This window comes from Sapajus apella, unplaced genomic scaffold, assembly GCF_009761245.1.
Source record: "Sapajus apella isolate SASKATOON/1434 unplaced genomic scaffold, GSC_monkey_1.0 scaffold33, whole genome shotgun sequence".
Classification (NCBI taxonomy): Eukaryota; Metazoa; Chordata; class Mammalia; order Primates; family Cebidae; genus Sapajus; species Sapajus apella.
In genome coordinates, this window is record NW_022436973.1 from 15631414 (window position 1) to 15647557 (window position 16144).

The window sequence follows — 16144 nt, forward strand, 5'->3', positions numbered from 1 at the left end:
GTGGCTCACGCCTGTAATCCCAGCACTTTGGGAGGCCGAGGCAGGTGGATCACAAGGTCAGGAGATTGAGACCGGCCTGACCAATATGGTGAAACCCCGTCTCTACTAAAAATACAAAAATTTAGCCAGGCGTGGTGGTGCATGCCTGTAATCCCAGCTACTGGAGAGGCTGAGGCAGGAGAATCGCTTGAACCTGGGAGGTGGAGGTTGTGGTGAGCCAAGATCGTGCCATTGCACTCCAGCTTGGACAACAAGAGCGAAACTCCACCCCCCCCCCCAAAAAAAAAGCTATCTGGGTGAGGTGGCAGGCACCTGTAATCGCAACTACTCTGGAGGCTGAGGCAGAAGAATCATTTGAACCTGGGAGGCGGAGGTTGTAGTGAACTAAGATCACAGCCAGTGTACTCCAGCCTGGGTGACAGAGTGAGATTCTGTCTCAAAAAGTAATAATAATGATAATTATTATTATTTTGCAAATGAAATAAAGGAATTAACAGAGGGCTTCTCTTGAGAGGCAAGGGTGAACATTATTACTATCTTGCCTCTTCCAGGAGGCCTGACTATAACACCTGGCATACTCCCTAGTCCCTGAAGTGGCTCAGTTACTTCATCTGTAAAATGAAATAAATGAGGAGGTGTAACGTGCCTGAAAATCAGGACTTTCGGATGGGATAGTTCAGTCAGAGGTTGTGAATAGATAATAGCCAACTTCTGATACTCACTGCTTATTAGTTCATAAAAAGAAGCAGTTCATATCTATTTGAACATGGGTGTATTTTGCCTGTAAATAAATTAATTCAAGTATGTCAAAATCTTTACATAGAATGAGATGAAAAGAGATATGACATGAGTAAAAAAATAATTACCCAACTCACTAGAGTGGCCTAAGTGAAAAAGAGCATTAAGTGTTGACAAGAACATAAGACAACTGGAATTCTCATACACTGCTGGCAGGAGTACAAATTGGTACAGCCACTTTGAAAAAAATGCTTGGGTATCTAAAGCTGAACTTGAGCATGAACATACAGTGTTCACAATAGCAATCTTCACAACAGTCTAAACCTAGAACCAATGCAAATATCCATCAACAGTAAATTTTCTTTAATGGGGATATAGTCACACATTGCAATACTATATTGCCTCTAAAAATGAATGAGCTACAGTTACAGGTAATAACACAAATACATTTCATAAACATAATGTTACATGAAAGAAGCTTGATCCAGAAGAGAAAACGCCATCTGTGAAAATGGAGACATTAGCATTCATCTTATAGGGTGGCAACAAATTTTCAGATGATTCACAGAAGGTGCCAGCATAATTCCTTCCTCCCTCCCTTTCTCCTCTCTTCTGTGTTCCCTCCAGGTATAAAACCACTTTGTTGATGACTTTCTTGAAAAGATCAAGTAAAACTGTTTCTGGTTATCATAGTCAGCAGTCAAGTTATTTGGTAGAAGAAGCAGAAGTAAAAGGTCCCCCAGAGTGAGGTGAGGGTCCCCCTGTCAAACTGGAGCATCCAAGGGTTGCAAGAAGTAATCTCTAGAACCATTAGATTCTCCAAAGTCCATGATTATGATTGTTCTGAAATAGCTTATATAAATCATACAATTAAAGAAGTTTCCACTTTCATATTCAGTATCCTTCCGACACTCCTGTAGAAGGACCCAGGACATCAGTGACCGCAGACTTGATGCTGTCTAAGCAAGCAATGGCTCTAACAGAACAATTGCTTTAGTCATGCGGATTGTGTAATAACAGTGACATCTATGAAAGGATAATCTCCGGATTTACTGAGATAAAATATATTTTTTCCTAACACACTTGAAAATAGATCACATTTCAGTCATGTGGCTTTCTTCTGCTTAAAATGTCAAACAAAATATACACACCACTGACATTACTCTGAGTGTTTTTTTAAAGAAATGTCATTTCTTAGGTCACTGAGAGAATGGAAGTCATTTCTACATCTGTTTATTTGTCCTACTGCTGAGGAAAGAAGTGGAGTCCTTAACAATTTGGGACTCACAAACACATATAGCGAATATTAAGTCTTTTTCAAGTAATAATTTATAATGTGAGTCACTGAGCAAAAAAAAAATTTATATATATATATATATTAGTATCTAAGTTATTCTACCTTTGCTGATCTACAGTTCTAAGTGATTACGATTCAGAAGGCATGCACAAAATTTGAAAAATCTTCTTCCTATACAAAATCTCTAGCAATAAAATATTATTCTCAGGAAGGGGCTAAATCTGAAGTTGACCATGAAAGCTACAGTTTTGAGTCCAGGAAGCCTGGTGTCTTAAGATACCACTTGAGTGATAACTAAATCCTATTTGGACTGCTGAATAATCAGCTCTTAATATGACATCTTCCCCTATAGAAAAAGAAAGCAGCATAAAGCAGATTCCAAGTGATCTGCTATTGAAATTTGTAGGAGAAATCAGTTTATTGAAACCTTGCCCCCTATACCTCCCACCCCCAGGACAGAATTAGGTTAAAAGGAATCATTCCTAAATGGCATCATCTTGTTAGTGGTTTCAATGGAGAACCTGCCCAAATGGCACCTACAAGAGAAATAGCAAGTTTACATGTAGAAAAGATTTGCACCTGCTTAGTCCAAATTCCACTGGTCATATGAAACTTTATTGTTTAAAGAGAAACTTAAGGAGAGATTAAACACAAAAGGTACTGTGTCAGTTCTTATGGCAAACTGAATTTGATAGGTAAACAGAGAAAATTGATGCTTGAAACATACTAAACTGAAATGCTTAGGAAGATGTATTTCATTTATTCATAGATAACAGGCAATGATAAAGACTACATTCTTATCTTTGCTCTTTATGAAACTGACTTCAGAGAGTTCAGTAGGCCACTGAGATTTTGTGCTTACCCAGGGCTAAAGCAAAGCTCCACTACTCTCTAAAGCTAAACAGCAATTTGGCAAATAATCCAAGCGGCGTTTTGCTTTTCCTACTTGGGGCACCAGCTCCCAGCTTGCTAACATTGGTGTTTTAAATGCAGAAAACCTGAGTCAGTAGAGCAAATGGAAATCATAAAGTGATAATCTTTTTATCTGAAAAGTACTGGATGATGGTATTAAGATTATGAGGCACTTGCAAATCAGATTTCAGTATGCCTGTTTTCTTGCTGGCGATTGTGGTCCTCCTAAATCTGAGAAGACTGTCTTTTGACATAGGAAGATACTTGGGTTAGAGGGAGGAAAAGCTTTGTAACAGAAACATCTTACCACCAGGCGTTTTCAGGTATGTGCATTTCCAGAAACAATTTATATTTTTCAATTGTTTAATGTAACATGATCATCTAGTATCAGCAAGATACTTCTCCACTGGCCTCCAAGCAGCCCAAAAAATCTCCAGTTCCTGTGCCACCATTTACACTCTGTATGTTGTAAAACGCTGTTGAACTTCTCCCTATTCTTCTATAAACAACCTCCAAAGCAGCAATGAAGCCCCAAATGAATACTTGTTACCACACTAACTTTCTTCAGGCTTACCTAACTTGTTCATCAAAAACTATTAAGTCTCTTTAAAAAAATGGGGAGGTGGTTGATCATACTTATGAGAGAAAGAAAGGACAAACCAGAGTCCTGCTACTATTTTATTTCATATTCTGTCTAAAATAAGCTGCCCCAAAATGGACCTATTAAAAATCTGCAGTCTTCATAAACAGAAAGGCAAAAATTATGACAAAAAAACTCAAATATGAGTTGAACAAATTCCATCCTGGCTTAGCAAGGCAGTAGATTAGTTTCAAGCAGTACCGTGCTCTAGTGAGTAATGGTTTTAAGGGCGTGGTCATTTATTTGGGTTGTTACAGTTCACAGTCCCAAGACACTGAGAGCAAATATTCAATGAGAGATTTTACTGTAAAACTATCCAGTCTCACTTGTTTTCCAGGGGATTCATAGCCAAGGCAAGTTGAGCTTCCCCACAGCTGCCAAGGGGAGTCTGTGGTCCGGTGTTTAACAGTGGGAAGCCCTCTCCCACAGCTATTACAAGACCACTCATGGAGGAGCCTGGGAAAATGCCTCTGTGTGGCCTGCTGAGCCATCAGGACCACCGGGGCAGGTGAACTCTACTTCATTGTGGACCCCACCCACCACCTGTGTGGCTCTCTTCCATCAAAGCCTTCTCCTAAACTACAAGGCAGGCTCAGGGAGAACTACAATGCCCTCAGTACTTCTCTCCCTGAGATGACTCCTTCATTATTATCATCGCTCACACAATCTGACACATTTCAAACATTCAGAAAAGTAGAAAAATAGTGTCATGAACGTCCCAAAACCCACCATCTAGATTCAACAATGGTAAAGATTTTGCTGTATTCCATATACACATTTTCTAAACTCTTTCAAAGTAGACATCATGAAACCTTACTCCTAAACATGTAAGCATAGCTCTCGAACAATACGGAAATCTTGCTTCATCACCATGACACTATTATTACAACTGAGTATGACGTGATAGATCAAATAACCAGTCTATATTCAAATTTTTCCATTGGCCCAAAATGTGTATCACTGATCTGATTTTCCCTTGAATCAGATCCAACCAAAGACATGGATTTTAAGAGATATATTTGCTTACATCTCCTTTAATCTAAAATAATCTCCTGTTACCTCTTAAAAAAAGAACTCTGAACTTTTAAAGAGATCAGGTTAGCTGTGTTACAGAACAACCCCTTTCTATATTTGAATTTTTGTTTTTTAGACAGAGTCTTGCTCTGTTACCCAGGCTGGAGTGCTGTGGCACGATCATGACTCACTGCAGCCTCAACCTCATGGGCTCAGGTGATTCACTTTAACCTCCTGAGTAGCTGGGATCACAGGTGCATGCTACCACACCTGTCTAAGTTTTAAAATTATTTTTAGAGACAGGGTCCCCCCCTACATTGCCAAAGTTAGTCTCGAACTCCTGGGCTCAAGGGATCCTGCCACCTGGGCCTCCCAATTACAGGTGTGAGCCACTGCACCCAGCTAAGCGTGCGTGTGTGCGTGCGTGCGTGCGTGCGTGTGTGTGTGTGTGTGTGTCTCTAGGCAACCTAAGTTTCCTAAACACAAAATTTCAACCTGTATGTTCTTTTAAAATGCCAGCCATTTATTAATTTTGACTTCTTTAACTGCTGTAGGAAATTGCAGGTTCAAACTTAAGGTATAATGACAATTCAAAGATGGGCATACAGATGACTTGAAAATTTGGTCCTAATGATAACTTCAAAGAAATCAAATTATGAATTTATAGACAGTTAAAATTTTGGTGAAGATAAACTTACTTAGGTAGGTTGGATAGTGGTCTAATATTTGCTTTAAGGGAACTTTGCCACAATCAGATTACTATGTGCTAACCCGGAAGCAGCTCTGCATTGCACGCCAGTTCAGACATGTGACTGTTTCCAGACTGAAGTCATGAGTCAGTTCTCAAGCTTGGTAGTGATTTAATAAGAGGATAGGAAGAAAGAGGCTGATACCTACTGAGTACTGACAGCATCTTCAGTATTAGGCTAGACTAGGTACTTATAACATATGTAAAAGTTGAAGAATATGTGTGTTCAAGCTATTTCATTAAGGAAAAATGAAGCTGTAATTCATTACATGCCAAACTGTGTCTATTCAGAAAGTTACACCTTGTCCTTATCAAAAGGCCAAGGGTAGAAGGGATAGGGAAATCATGAGTTTGATGTCACTTTAAACATGAAGAGAGACTAAGTATGAGATGGGGCCTCTGAAAAAGCCTTGATGGGTCCTTTGGAAACATGTTATAGGTCCAAGTGTGACTTTCGCTATTGCTGGTGATGGGTGGGGCTGGAGAAAGGGATTGTTCTGTGGGACTTGAAAATCAAGTTTAGGAATATATATACAGAATCCTAGTCTAAGACCACAACTGGGAAACAATTTGGGTGGGTAAGTGGAATATTTGATCCTAGGCTAAAAATTTCACTTATTACCCAAGACATTTAGAGGCTCCAAAAAGGTTCCCTTGAGATAACATCTCATGTCCCTAAATAAGGACAGTACTAGATTCTGAGTCACAATAAAGCTATGTCTATTTGATGCCAAAACAAATGGGACATGAAATGTTTCATAAAAAAAAACTGTGAATAAAATAATTATTTATAAAATAATTCTTTGCAGTTAAATTTATTTAGAAAAAAACACACATTTTCTACCTGTCACCCTTTTGACTTTTTAGGTAATGCCACAGGATACATGTTCTACAAATTTCATTTTCTATGGAATCCATCAGAGACTGTTAACATTTAATAAGAAAGAAATTAAAAGAAATAATAAATTAATAATAAATTAAAAGAAAATTTTCAGAGTAGACAAAAAATAGAAAAAAACAAATTGAGAAATTACCACTTCAGATTTCTTCCCATGTTGCTTTCCCACTTATTTATTTAAAAAATGTCCTTAACATTAAATATGAAGAGCATGTTTGGCTAACATGCAAGCATAGATGAAATGATATTCAAAACTATGGTTCCCACAATCATAACTCTGCCAGGCCATGCATAATGATAAGAATAATATAATACTGTGTACTTATAAAATTCAAAGTTCTCTTTAAAATCCTTCACTCATCTTTAAATAACTATACATAAAAGAAACAGATTTTTAATAAGCCTTCTAAATGAGGTAGCTGTTGTTTGAACTATTAACTGTTCAAGCAGGCCCCTCTGCAATAGATTTCAGATTTCCTTTGTCTACGGAGGAACACCAGATGAAGCATATACTCTGTGGCCTCCCTGTCTTGCAGGGATCCACTGCAACTCTGAGATTCTACGATCACGTGCAATGAGAAAAAGAGTTTAAGAACCACTAGACTATTCTAACAGGATCACAGACCCGCAGGGCAAGAAACAACCTTCGGAAGTCCCCTAGTTCATTTCCTGTTAGCTAGGATCACATTAAAACCATCTCTTAAAAACACCACCAAAATGCCGAGTGAGAAGATGCCATACCAACAAATGTGCCACTTAATCTGTCCTTTTATTTGAATTGAGGTTGCAAACTTAATGTCTAAGGGGTAAGACAGGTAACAGGAAAAGGGCTGGGTTCTGACTGGAAAAAAGAGAGAGAGCTCAGGGCTTGTTTAAAGGGGACAGCAGTGATTTTTAATGCCAGCTATCAGCTGCTATTGGAAACTAGGGCACAAGGGTACCAGAAAAGCTTGAAATCCAAGTGTTTATGTGAAATCTCTTCAAATTTTAACTTTGCAATAAATTCAAACTTTTAAAATATATTGTGAGGTCCAAATAACATGTCTCTGAGAGCCAATGTAGCTTTGTGTTGTCAGTTTGCAATCTCCAACCTAAATTCCTCACACTTCAGTTGAATTTCTTTTTTGTGTGTCTTCGGCAGAGCTAAAGGAAAGCTGGCCACTACCAAATGCTTGAAGACAGGTATTCAGTTTCAGTTTAGTCATTTATTCTAAGCTAAATAAACCCAGGTCCTTAACCTCACTAAACAGGGCATGTTTTCCTATGATGAAATCATCTTTCTGACTCTGAAGTCTGACATTAAAGATACTCAGTTAAGGGTTTGCCTCAATATGGGGGAAAATGAAAAGATTATACAATTTTAGAAATCATTAACTGTATAATGTGTGGTATCTGCATTAAAAAATTACAAGGCTTTGTTAATTAATTAAGAAAAGAACAAATACCATGTTCTCAACTGGAACAGCTAACCATCACAAAGATGTGAATTGTTTCCATATTTATTTAACAAATATGTATCGTGTGCCTATTAAGTACCAGACAATTCCAGTCAAAAATCACAATGAAAAAATTTTTTATGTGTGTAAGGGGAGGAGGCAGTTTGGAAGTTGCCAAAAATAATGCAAAATTTAATCTAGACGAATAGACAAGAATAGTTTTAAAAATTCAACGTAAAAAATGTTTTTTCTAATTAAAAGTAACATAGGCTCAATGTGTTTTTAAAAATCTAGACAAAAAAAAAAAAAAGATGTAAAGAGAAATGAATCTTCAACACTCTGACCACCCAGAGACAGTCTGTCACTTTGACTTCTGGTATCTTCTAGGTCTTTTCTCAAAATATTTAATCAACTATACTCTTATTTCTTTCTACAAAAACAGAATCATATGATAAATGTTGTTTTATAATCTGATTTTAAAAACCTCAGTGCTATGAACATGGACTTCGTGCATGATACCAGTTAGAAATCCATTTTAACATTTCCCAAATGAATAATGAATTAAGTACTCAACAGAAGGTCCCCACTGATCCCTGGTTGCCAGTTTTGTCATGTACAGACCTCTCTTTCTGACTCACTTTATTCCATTGGCTTATCAGTCAGTTAACACCATGTTAATTACCTGAGCTTTATTTATAATAAATCTTAATCTAATAGGGCAATTTCCTCTCCTGACTTCCAATATTATTTTTTTCTTCATCAGGAGTACTTGAAGTTATTCTTGGCCTCTTACCCTTTTATTAGCTTGTCCAGTTCCATGAAAAGCCCTTTTGGGGTTGGATTAGAAAGACCTTGAATTTATAAATCAATATGGAGGAAATGAACATCTTTATGATAATGAGACTCTCCATACATTTGACATGGTAAATCTCCTAATCATTTTTAAAAACCTATTTAATATCTTCCAATAAAGTTTTTTAGGGTTGCCATTGTAAATGCTATCTCCTAAAAACTACATTTTTAAACTATCCGCTGTTGTAATTGACTTCCATATGCTGTCAGCTGAAAAGGTTATTAAATCTTTTCCCCGCCTTTACTGGGGTATAATTGACAGATAAAAGTTGTATACGTTTAAGGTGTATGACATGATGATTTGATATATGTATCCACTGTGAAATGATTACCACAATCAGGCTAATTAACACAATTATCACCTCATATAGTCATGCCTCTTTTTCTTGCAAAGAGAACATTCAAAGATCTCTCTTACCAAATTTCAAGTATACAATGATTATTAACTATAGTCACCACAGGGTACATGAGATTTCCCAGAACTTATTCACCTTATAGCTGAGAGTTTGCATCTGACCATCTCCTCTTCCTTCCCTCATCACCCCCTTCCCCTAACCAGGCCCCATCCCCACCGCTGCCTCTGGCAATCGTCATTCGCCTCTCTGCTTTTATGAATTAGGCTTTTTAAGATTCTACACACAAGTGAGATCATATAGTATCTGTCTTTCTATGTCTGTCTACTTTACATAGCATAATGTACTCCAGGTTCATCAGTGTTGACACAAATGGTAGGATTTCCTTCTTTTTATTATGGCTGAAAAATGTACCATTTTATACATATAGCACATTTTTAAAGATGCTAATTTCATTTCCTTTGTATATATACCCAGAAGTGAGACTACTGCTGGATCATATGGAGTTCTGTTTTTACTTTCCTGAAGAATCTCCATACTGTTTTCCATAATGGCTGTACTAATTTACACTCCCATCAAAAGTATACAAGGTTTCCCTTTTCTCCACACCTTCACCAATACTTGTTACCTCTTTTTATAATAACCATTCTAACAGGAGTGAGATGATATCTCACTGTGTTCATAATTTGCATTTCCTGATGATTAATAACATGAATCTTTTCATATACCTGTTGACAGCTGTATGCCTTCTTTAGGAAAATATCTATTCAGGTCCTTCTCCCTTTTTTAACTGGGGTTTTGAATTTAGTCATTTTCTTAATTTAGTTGTTTTCTTTTTTTTTTTTTTTTTTTGCTATTGAGTTGTATAAGTTCCTTATATATTTTGGATATTGATTCCCTTATCAGCTATATGGTTTGCAAATATTTATTCCATTCTACAGGTCCCTTTTTTATTTTTTTAGAGAGAGTCTTGCTCTGTCGCCCAGGCTGAGGTGCTGTGGCATGATCTTGGCTCACTGCAACCTCTGCCTCCCGGGTTCAAGCAATTCTCCTGCCTCACCCTCCTAAGAACCTGAGATTACAGGCGCCTGCCACCACACCTGGGTAATTTTTGTATATTTAGTAGAAAAGGGCTTTCACCATGTTGGCAAGGCTGGTTTTGAACTCCTGACCTCAGGTGATCCGCCCGCCTCGGCCTCCCAAAGAGCTGGGATTACAGGCATGAGGCACCACGCCAGGCCTAGGTTATCTTTTCATTTTGTTGATTGTTTCCTTTGCTGCACAGAAGTTTTTAGTTTGACATCCTTTTGTTACCTGTCTTTTGGGGTCATATCTAAAAATATCATTGTCAGGACCAATGTCAAAAAGTTATTTCCCAATGCCTTCTACTAGAAGTTTCATGGTTTCAGGTCTCACATTTAAGACTTTAATATATTTTAATTTTTGTGTAAGGTATAAGATAAAGATCCAGGTTCATTCTTTGGCATATGGATATACAGTTTACCCAGAACCATTTACTGAAAGACTATTCTTTCCCCATTTTGCATTTTTGGTGCTCTTGTCAAAGAATAGTTGATCATATATGCATGAGTTTATTTCTGGGCTATTTTGTTGTTGGTCTAGGTGTCCATTTTCATGCCAGTGCTATTCTGTTTTGATTGCTACAGCTTTGTTTTAACTTTAATAATTTTTATGTAAACTTATTTTAGACTTTTCTACATATAAAATCATATCGTGTACCAAAAAAGACTTTTCTTAATCTCCAATTTTTTCACCTGTATTTTTTTTTCCTGTTTTTTCTTTGGGCTGGAACTCCTCCAGATGAATATTGCTGCTAGTAGGCATCTTTTGGTTCTTCTCATTATAAAGTTAACACTGTAAATGTTTCACTTACTACTGAGAACATTTGCTGTAGACTTTTTGTAGACATAATCCTTATTTTCTAAAAATTCTTATTAGAGCTGGGCACAGTGGTTCATGCCTGTAATCCCAGCACTTTGGGAGGCCAAGGTAGGCAAATCATGAGGTCAGGAGTTTGAGACCAGCCTGACCAACATTGTAAAACCCCGTCTCCACTAAAAAAAAAATACAAAAATCAGCTGAGCGTGGTGGTGTGCACCTATAATTCTAGCTACTCAGGAGGCTGAGGTAGGAAAATCTCTTGAACCCAGCAGGCGGTGGTTGAAGGTTGCAGGAGATAGTACAACTGCAACCTGCACTCTAGCCTGGGCAACAGAGTGAGACTGTCTCAAGAAAAAAAAAAAAAAGGAATTTCTATTATAAATAGTGGTTGCTTTTTTTGTACCTTGTATAATTGTCATATGCATTGTTCTTTAATTTATTAATGTTGTAAATATTACTAATTGACTTTTCAATGCTGAGCCAACTTCGTACAATATCATGATTTTGTTTTCTACATTGCCCAATTTGGCTTGCTAATATTTAGTTTAGGATTTCTGCATTTCTGCTTTTATGTTTGAATGAGACTGACCTGTAATTTTCTTCTCTTTTATGGTCTTGTTTTTTTTCTTTTCTTTTCTTTCCTGGTCCTGGTTTTTAGTGTCCATTTAACTAACCTCATAAACAAGTTGGAGATGTTAATATTTATTCAAGTACATAAAATTGAAGTTATCTAGTTCTTAAATTTTGGGGAGAACTAACCTGGTAAAATATTTAGACCTGGTGCTTCTTTTTTAAGCAGTGGTTTAAACTATTTAATAGAGTATATTCAGGTTTTATATTTATTTTTAGCTCAGATTAACAATTTGTATTTTTCTATGAATTTTTCCATTTCACCTAAGTTTTCAAATTTATTAGCATGAAGTTGTTCTTAATAGTCTTTTATTATTAATTTCCACTGAATCTAATTATGCCTTTTTTTCATTACTAATACTTCTATTCCTAATATTTCTCTTCATCTTTTTTTCCCCCTTTGTCATAAATTATGGCATACCTATCATTAACAAGCTGTTAAGCTAAAATAAGCAAGAAACCATTAGTCTGGGGTTGTTTCGGTATCAGGAACCCTAACATAAATAAACAAACCAAAACTTAATTTAGAGATATACCTTGTGACTGATTAATTTTTTTTTTTTTTTTTTTTTTTTTGAGATGGAGTCTCACTCTTTTGCCAGGTTGGAGTGCTGTGGCACGATCTCAACAATTTCACTGCAACCTCCGCCTACCAGGTTAAGGAATTTTCTTGTCTCAGCCTCCCGAGCTGGGATTACAGGTGCGTGCCAACAGGCCCACCTAGTTTTTATATTTTTAGAAGAGACAGGGTTTCACCATGTTGGCCAGAATGGTCTTGATCGCTTGACCTCATGATCCACCCACCCTCGGCCTCCCAAAGTGCTGGAATTACAGAAGCCATTGCGCCCAGCTATGACTGATTAATTTTGAATGGAGCTTCAGCCAATCACAGATAACCAACAAGCAAATTCGTTATATTAACTAGGAACTTCCTATTGAACCATATCCAAATAAGGCAAATGCCTAGCTACAGCCAATCAAGTAATTTTTTTTACCTTGCCTCCACTTTCAGCCTATGAAAGCCCACTGCCCATACTGCTGAAACAGAGCTCTCAGAATCTCTTCCTGTTTCGAGTGTTGCCTGATTCATGAATTGTTATTTGCTCAAATAAACTGCTATATTTATTTTGTCTAAAGTTTTTCTTTTAACAAAGTCAAGTGGAAGAAGGCAAGGATCATCAGTTGCCATAGCACTAATAAGAGACATATTCAAGGGACACTTTAGAGATAAAAATCAGAGACTGGCTTGATTGTCAGTGAAATGTGTTCAGAGAAGAGAAATGACAATGACAATTTTTTAAAACTTTTTTGACTACATGAGTGGTAGCTTCCTAGGGAATAGAGAGGGTAAGTAGATTTGGTAAGAAAATAAACCAAGCTTTAGAGATGAGAATCAATGAGATTTCTGGGTGGAGCTGTCTGCAAAGCCAATAGAAATAAGGTGTGCAGTGGCCGGGTGCAGTGGCTCATGCCTGTAATCTCAGCATTTTGGGAGGCCAGGAGGGGTGGATCACCTGAAGTTAGGAATTTGAGACCAGCCTGACCAATATGGTAGAACTCTGTCTCTATTAGAAGTACAAAAATTAGCTGGGTGCGGTGGCATGCAACTGTAGTCCCAGCTACTCAGGAGGGAGGCTGCAGTAGGAGAATTGCTTGAACCTGGGAGGAGGAGGTTGCAGTGAGCCTAGATTGTGCTACTGCACTCCAGACTGGGCAACAGAGCAAGACTAAGAAAGAAAAGAGGAGAGAGGAGAGAGGAGAGGAGAAAGGAGAAGAAGAGAAAGAGAGGGGGAGGGGAAGGGGGAGGGGAGGAGAGAAGAAGAGAAAAGGTGTGGAGTTCGGTGGAAAGGTCATGGCTGCAGATCTACTGAAGCAACTCTGGCCAAAAGGAAGAAAAGTCCGTGGCAGGGCATGTCAAGTAAGAGATCAAAGGGCAAGGGCAGAACCATTGCTCAAGAGTCAGCAGAGAAAGAGGAGCCCACATGGAGTAGTTAGACCAGAAGGACAGCTACCACAGTGAAGTCTTGGAAAAGATAGTTGAAAGATCAAATGTCAGGGAGCATTAGAGACAGCACATATAGAACAAAATACTCAGCTGGCAATTGAGAGGTGATTGGTAGCATTTCGGAGGTAGCTGTAGGGTGGAAAAATAAATGAGAATATGAAAGAGGACACAAAAACGCAAACATCTGTTTCAGGAACTTTGCAAAGATTAGATGCAGAAAACAACACAGGACCTTCAAGGGAAAACATTACACTAAAGAAAGATCATTGTGTATTTCTTCTTCCATGTCACATTCCTGTTTTTGTTTCCCAGTTCCATGCTTGCTTGCTTGCTTTCTGCTTTCTCTTTTTATGTAGTCTGTTTTCTATTCTACATTTTCTTTTCAGCATGTCTGTAACAAACATTCCTCTTAATTTTGCCATAGTCATTTGGAATTTCTATCCCATTTTACAAGCTGCTAGGTCTTTTACTCATTTTTGATGCATTCACTCAAGTCACGGATGAAAACACTAAATATTCCTAAGACTTATTATCTCTTCTACTTCTTCCAGTTATTAGATAAGCCACTATTAAGCTCAAATAAGCATCTATCTACTAGTCTAGGGTCTTTCCAATTCCCAATCATGAGTCCACCGCCCATATCTAAATCACTTGGGGAATATGAATATCCATGGCTAAGGTGTTTTCCAACCATACAGATTCCTGGATCCCTAGGCCCAGAGAACCTGGGGTAAGAGTCAGAGAATGACATTCTTTTTAAAGAGCTCCAGGGAATTCTGATGCACAGGCAGGTCTGGAAGTTACTGCTCTAAATCTTATTTTGTTGGTATACTGGTATGTTATAATGAAATTAGTAGTGAGAGTCTTATTAATGTTATTGCCTTGCAGAGTTCTTAGAAGACAAAAACAAAATGTAAGTTCTGTCAGTGAATATAAGAGAAATTATCTTAGTTTTTTAAACACAAACAAACAGGCCTTTAGCTGGAGTCTATAGCAATGGCGAAGAGGCATGGGGAGAGAGCTAATTTCTAAAGTACTCAAGGCCTAACTACTAAGGCAATTTACAAGAAGCCAATGCATGTTAGCTCAATTATTGTCACTCCTCAGGAAAATTTAAATGAACAGATCTCATTCCTTCTTTGTTTTCTTTTCTCTCTTTTTGTTTTAACTACCTGCTGATTTGAGTTTTCATAGGGAAAAAAACCCCACCATGTATGTGCTTTTTATTTTTATTTTCTATTAAATAAGTCCTTAAGAGTTCATGTAAGATGTATATTGGGCTGATATACAAGCCTTATGATGATAGGCACGCAATAACTCACAATCTTAATTAAAGTGTTGAATCAGATCTCACATAGACTCAGATTAAAAAAGGAACTATGTATGCTAACACTCAGGTTTTATTCTGAAACATTACCTTAATATTTTTATCTTAATTGCCTAAATTAGGCAAAGTTTCAGAAAACTATGTAAAGAAGTCTTTTAAATTTTGTTTTGCTTAAACGGCGTTTACTAGTAATATAAATACCTAATGAACAAATCTAAAATACTGATTAATTTTTAAAATCATTTACAAAGCTCCATTTGCATTGTATATACATTGTTAGCATGAAATTAGAAGGGATACAACCAGAACTAATATGCTGCCAAGATGACATGCAACAGAAAACACACCACTTCTACTACAAAGTATTCTCACACAAGGGACCCCAACCTCCTGAGGTCTGTGGCTCTAACCACCAATCTACAGAAAATACAAGAGGCTGAAAGAGCAGGTTAATGCCACCATCCAGAGGCAGCCAGCCAAATCCAAATGTGGGAAATTTCAGAGGACATTTGACTTGCTTTCTTCAATAAATAGATAGAAAAAAAAAATGGGGACGGGGATTCCTATAGGTTAAAGGAGATGTTCTTCTATGATAAAGAGAATCAACCAAGTGCAACGAATGTGTAGACCAACCTTGTTCAGACCCTGAACTGAACAATTCAACTATAAAAGAACTGAGGAGACATTCAGATAAATCTGAAGATGGACTAGATATTTGATGACATTGATTTTTTGTTTTAACGGCGCTTTTGACATCTGGAAATTTACTTTAAGATAGTTGGGGGAGGAGGGAATAGATGAGAATATAAATAACATTGGCTATATGCTGTTTAAAACTGAGACGCTGGCAACAGATAAGTGGGGGTTCATTATATGATTCTATATTTGTATGTATTTGAAATTCCTGATGTTTTAAAAAATGAAAGCAAATATTCTTTTAAAGAAGATTTATTTGTAAAAAAGAAGCACCATAATGAAAAAATTCAAGGACTTTAAAGATGATACATTTTTTCTTCTAAATATTTATATTAATATAGACCCTCTTCTAAAGTCTCAGAACACAAATCATGATTAAAGCTTGCTTTTAGGCCGGGCGCGGTGGCTCAAGCCTGTAATCCCAGCACTTTGGGAGGCCAAGGCGGGTGGATCACAAGGTCAAGAGATCGAGACCATCCTGGTCAACATGGTGAAACCCCGTCTCTACTAAAACTACAAAAAATTAGCTGGGCATGGTGGCGCGTGCCTGTAATCCCAGCTACTCAGGAGGCTGAGGCAGGAGAATTGCCTGAACCCAGGAGACGGAGGTTGCGGTGAGCCGAGATCGCGCCATTGCACTCCAGCCTGGGTAACAAGAGCGAAACTCCATCTCAAAAAAAAAAAAAAAAAAAAAAA

General features: G+C 37.5%; 1 protein-coding gene across 1 annotated transcript in view; it reads right to left on the reverse strand.

Moving 5' to 3' along the window:
- SLX4IP (SLX4 interacting protein) overlaps nucleotides 1–16144 on the reverse strand; it is a 199322-nt gene that overhangs the window by 29834 nt on the left and 153344 nt on the right. The window lies entirely within an intron of this gene.